General features: G+C 34.1%; 1 protein-coding gene across 1 annotated transcript in view; it reads left to right on the top strand.

Annotated features, from left to right (window-relative positions):
- Positions 1-939: 939 nt before the first annotated feature.
- NELL2 (NEL-like 2 (chicken)) overlaps positions 940-6,000 on the top strand; it is a 422,942-nt gene continuing 417,881 nt past the window's right edge. Inside the window, exon 1 of the mRNA XM_011971997.1 lies at positions 940-1,071. The gene's annotated coding sequence lies outside the window, so the exon portion shown is untranslated. The remainder of the gene's footprint in view (positions 1,072-6,000) is intronic.

Raw genomic sequence — 6,000 nt, 5'->3', positions numbered from 1 at the left:
AAAAAAAAGTTTCTTTTTTTCTGAATCCAGCCTCTTTAATTTTAATGCCATGTTTACTGATGACTAATACAATTATATCTCCAGCCGAGACCTTTCTCTACACTCTAGGAGTATATATCCAATAGCTTTCCCAACACCTTCACTTTTGTTTAACATCCACTAAATATTTAGTGAGCAACTACTGTGTGTTAAGCACTGTTCCAGGTTGTGGGAATATATCAGAGAATAAAACAGAGAAAAATCTTGTTTTCATGAAGTTTTCATTATGTTGAGGAGACACAATGAGATAAATATGAAAAATGGGATGTTAGATGGTTTTAATTGCTATGTAGAAAAGAATCTGAAAGAGGCACTAGGAAATGTGAGTGGGGTGGTTTGCAATTTTAAAAGAGGTAGTCAAAGAAAACCTTATTGATAAGATGACATTTGGGCAAAGTACAGAAGAAGGTAAGGGAGTGAGCTAAGAGGACACCTGCAGGAAGAGCATTCCAGGCAGAAAGAACAGCAACTCTAAAGGCCTGGCTGCTTATTTTTAGGAATATTGACAGTAAGGATACTGGGGAGACTGAAATGGAACAAGGGAAGGAGAGCGATATCAGAGGGGTAAAGTGGACAAGATCATGGATGGCTTGGCAAGGACTTCAGTTTTTACTTCAAGTGAGATGGAAAACCGCTAAGGATTTTAGGCAGAGGAGTGACACCAGCTGATTTATGTTTTAAAAAGATCACTTCTTTGGATGCTGTTTTGAGGATAGACTGAAGGGAATGATGATAGCAGGGAGACCAGTTAGGATGATGACTTAGACCATGGCAGTTGTGGGTGGAGATGGTAACTGGCCAGATTCTGTCTATATATTGAGAAGTAGCAGACAGGATGTACTGAGCAATTGGATGTGGGATGTGAGAGAAATGACTCCGAGGTTTTTGGCCTGAGCAATCAGAAGGATCCATCTAGCATTTACTGAAATGAGGAAGATGCTTTTATTCAATGTGGAAGTGAAAAAAGAACCTTTTAGACATTATTATTATAAAATGTCTACAAGAAGACTTATCATTTTTACTCCTCAAAATGTGAGTTCTTTCTTATCATTTCAATTTTAAGGTAACTCTGAACACCATTTAAAAAATTCAGTAAGGAGGGTACAGTGACCTGAATTTTCAAACAGCTGTGATTTTGATGTGAATCATATTTTTTGTTAAAATATATTAATGTTTATGAATTTTATAGTATGTTAAGAGTTTGGGAATTTCTTTGCTAAATTCACAACTATTCAAACTTGAAACATAATGCTGAATCCTGCCTTGACCTCCCAATTATCTCTGGCAGCTATTTTAGGACTGGGAAGGAGAAAATTCCTATATTATATTTATCTTTATTTTTAACCCTAGTTTGAGAGCTGATTTTTTAAATAACTTTTTTTCTTAATAAAGAACTTAGATATGCCATCATGGAAAATCTGAAAACTAGGAAGAAGTATAAAGAAAAACCTAGAAATCAACTTTATTTTTTCATCTTGCTGTTACATTTTTATATCCTGACTTTTTCAATCAGGTGTATGGCGAAAATAATGAGAGCTAGGAGACTGTGGCTCACTATCTAGGGTAAAGATTGATGTTTCAATAAAGCTTCCTACTTAAGGGAAGAGCCCAAATGGCCTTGTGTTATCTCATTTTCACCAATATCTAAACAGGCTACTGATTTATTACAAAAATTTCCCAGAGTAAGTGTGCAATAAACTAGTTTAAGAAAGGAAAGAAAAACACTCCCTATGACCCCAGCATATTTATTTGATTTATTTAACAAAAATACACATTATGCTTACTATATGCCAAGCATTTTTCTAAGGACTTTATAAATATTAACTTATTCAATTTAATCATCAGAACAACTGAGTTAGGTACTGTCACACTTTCCACTTAATAATGGCACAGAGAGGTTAAGTAATTTGCCCAAGGTCATACAGCTAGTAAGTAGAATAGCTACGATTTAAACCCAGGCAGTTTGGCTACCAAGTGTCCATGCCTAACCACTACTACTGCACTGTCATGAACTTGGATCCTGTATAGTCAGAATCCAAGTTCATTTTGTTTTGGTCACATTAACTCAGTAGGAAACTAATATTATTTTTGTTCACATAAACAATCTGAATTTATAAGGCTCATGTACTTTTATGTATTATTACGCTTCGCATGTAGAAGGTACTAAATAAAAGTTTATTAGGTGGAAGTATAAATAAATGATGTCATGTGGTGGGAAGCCAATTTAATTAACTTGTAGTGATTTCCCCATTACCCCAGTAGCATTTTCCAGAATACATTCCCACAGAACATTAGTTCTCTGATTTTCTCCTTTAAAAAAAGATTCTATTGTGAAGTTAGTTTAGAAAACTGCATATTCTGTTAGCTTTTTGAGATTTTCAGTGTGTATTAGTATATTAAGAGATGCAGAGAAGTCCGAGAGTAAATACATCCTTCAAATTTTAACTCTTTTGATCAGAGATGCCTCCTTTTTCTTGTGATAATCTTTCAACATTCCATAGAACTAGTAGCCTATGGAATATGCTTTGGCAAGTAACTACTTTATAGGATGAGGTCTAAAGCCTTAAAAATAATTTACAAGGGTGCTTTTCCAATTTCATTTACAAATTCATCATCCATTGTATCTCCTCATAAACTACATCTCTTTCTTCACAAGTAACTAAGTGTTCCATGAATTTTAATTCTTCTAGATTCTGCTGGCTTTTTTCTCTCTGTGTGGGCTTTTCCATTCTCAATACTACCCTCCCCCAACACATAGACACAGGGACCTTCAACCTGAACTCCAACTCAGTCCTCAGGGCCCAGTTTAAATATCACCTGTGACTTTACTCTCACTCTCACAGAAAGATTTAGCCACCACCTCCTTTTTGGTCCCCTAGCATTTTGTATATAAATGTATATTATACATATATATTTTGCTTACATACGTGTTTTTTCTCTTGTTTATCGATGACTCAAAGGCAGGGTTATGTCTTTTACTGATTTTTTATTTCCCTAGAACTTAACATAGTAAATATTCAGTCCTGATAGAACCTCTGTCTTGAAAAGGTGCTCTAGTTTTCATTTATTTTTAATTTTGATATATTCACCCAAACAAGGTTGCCCATACGAATTTTGTAGTTTTATTTTTTTTGAGGAAGACAAGGATTAAACACAGACATTTACTTAATTTTTGTGGTGCTTTATCCATTTATCTTTTGAAAGTTTATAATTTAAAATGTTACTTGGAATACTTAGGGTTTACTACTTAATCACATAGCCAAATGGTTTCCCTGAGAAATATATGTTATTTCTTTTTTATTGTTCTTGTTATTTTGTAATAGTCTCCTTGAAATTGAGTAAGACCAATCAATGTTCAGAATGATTGGAGCAATTTTCTAAAACCTGCAAATTCTCCTGTTGACTTACAATAGTTAAAATACTCAGGGAAATAGTGTAATCATTTCCTTCGCCGTAATTCGTCCTACTCCCACGTTTGTAAAACAGTACTTTATTTACCTATTTATTTAATAATTTTAGATGGATTCAGGGAGTTCATGTGCAGATTTGTTACATGGGTATATTGCATGATACTGAGATATGCATGATCCTATCACTTAGGTAGTGAGCATAATATGCAACAGTTTTTCAACCCTTACCCTCCTCCCTACCTCTCCCATCTAGTAGTCTTCAGTGTCTATTATTGCTGTCTTTATGTCCAAAAGTACCTAAAGTTTAGCTCCCACTTATAAGAAAGAGCATGTGGTATTTGGTTTTCTGTTCCTGCATTAATGTGTTTAGGATTATGGCTAAGTCCTTGTGTTCCATTTTTTAAAAGAAAAAAAGGATTATGGCCTCCAGCTGCATCCATATTGCTGTGAAGAACATGGTCTTGTTCTTTTCATGGCTGCATAGTATTCCATATGTATATGTACCACATTTTCTTTATCCAATCCATCATTGATGGGCACCTAGATTGATTCCATGTCTTCGTTATTTTGAATACTGCTGCAATGAACATACATGTGCATGCATCTTTTTGGTAGAGTAATTTATTTTCCTTTGGGTATATATCTGGTAATGGAATTACTGGGTTGAGTGGTAGTTCTGTTTTAAGTTCTTTGGGAAATCTCCGAACTGTATTCCACAATGGTTGAACTAATTTACGTTCCCACCAACAGTGCATAATTACTCCTTTCTCTCCACAGCCTCCTCAGTGCCTGGTGTTTTTGAGTTTTTAGTAATAGCCTTTCTAGTGCAAGATGGTGTCTCATTGTGGTTTTGATTTGCTTTTCTCTGATGATTGGTGATGTTAAACATTTTTCATGTTTTTTGGCCACATGTATGTCTTTTGAAAAGTGTCTGTTATGTCTTTTGTCCATTCTTTAATGGGATTATTTGTTTTTTACTTGTTGAATTGAGTACCTTATAGATTTTGGATATTAGACCTTTGCCAGATGCAAAGTTTGTGAATATTTTCTCCCATTCTGTAGGTTGTTTACTCTGTTGATAGTTTCTTTTGCTGTGTAGAAGCTCTTTAATTAGGTCCCACTTGTCAATTTTTGCTTTTGTTGCTATTGCTTTTGAAGACTTAGTCATAACTTCTTTCCTAAGGCCTGTGTCCAGGGTGGTGTCTCCTATGTTTCTTCTAGGATTCTTATAGTTTGTAATCTTTCATTTAAATCTTTAATCCATCTTGAGCTAATTTTTTTTTTGTATATGATAAAAGGTAAGGGTGCAATTTCATTATTCTGCATGTAGCTAGACAGCTATTCCAGCATCATTTATTGAATAGGGAGTCCTTTCCCTATTGCTTATTTTTGTTGACATAGTTGAGTATCAGATGGCCGTATTGTGTGTAGCTTTATCTCTGGGTTCTCAATCTGTTCCATTACTGTGTGTGTGTGTGTGTGAGCATGTGTATCTATGTCCGTGTGTTACCAAAATCATACTGTTTTGAGTACTGTAACCTTATAGTATGGTTGAAATTGGGTAATATAATACCTCCAGCATTGTTCTTTTATCTTAGGATTGCTTTGACTATTTGGGCTCCTTTTTGGTTCCATATGAATTTTAGACTTTTTTTCCAATTCTGTGAAAAATAAAGTTGGCAGTTTGATATGAATAGCATTGAATCCGTAGATTGCCTTTGATACCATGAATATTTTAATGATTTGGTTCTTCCAATAATCCATGAGCATGTCATATATTTCCATTTGTTTGTGTCATCTGTGGTTTCTCTCAGCATTTTTTTTTGTCATTCTCCTTGTAGAGATCTTTCTCCTCTTTGGGTAGATCTATTCCTAGGTATTTTGCTTTATTATTATTATTTTTTTGTGTGGCTATTGTAAATGGGATTGTGTTCTTGATTTGGCTCTCGGCTTGAACATTATTGGTATATAGGAATGTTACTGATTTTTCTACATTGATTTTGTATTCTGAAACTTTACTGAAGTTGTTTATCAGTTTCAGTAGCCTTTTGATGGAGTCTTTGGGGTTTTCTAGTTATAGAATCATATGATCAGTAGAGACATAGTTGAATTTCTTTTTTTTCCTATTTGGATGGCTTTTATTTCTTTCTCTTGCCTGATTGCTCTGTCTAGGACTTCTGGTACTTTATTTTAAAAAGTAATTAGTCACTTTTTCAACTTAATAGAGCATTGTATTGATTTCTCAATTACTCTGTTCTTATGTGTTCTGTGATAGGTATTTTTTAAGGTCAAACACCTTTAAAGTAAATCTAAATAAATTACGTTAGCTGACTCTTCTTTCAGAGAAAGGATGTCAGAAAGAATTACCCACCACTCAAGAGATTCCCTTTTAATATTGATGATTGAAATAACTTTTAATTATTTATTTTTCTAGTGTGGTCATTAGTAGTCTGTAAAAGGTAAAAATAAGTTCTCTTTTCTTATGAGGAATGCTGTATCTTTAGCAGCACAAAGGTTCATCAACTCATTTACTTTAGACTACCTGTTGAAT

The sequence above is a fragment of the Mandrillus leucophaeus genome, unplaced genomic scaffold (assembly GCF_000951045.1).
Source record: "Mandrillus leucophaeus isolate KB7577 unplaced genomic scaffold, Mleu.le_1.0 Scaffold1257, whole genome shotgun sequence".
Lineage (NCBI taxonomy): Eukaryota > Metazoa > Chordata > Mammalia > Primates > Cercopithecidae > Mandrillus > Mandrillus leucophaeus.
The sequence above is the reverse complement of the archived record's forward strand: the minus strand, read 5'-3'. Positions and strand labels throughout refer to the sequence as shown.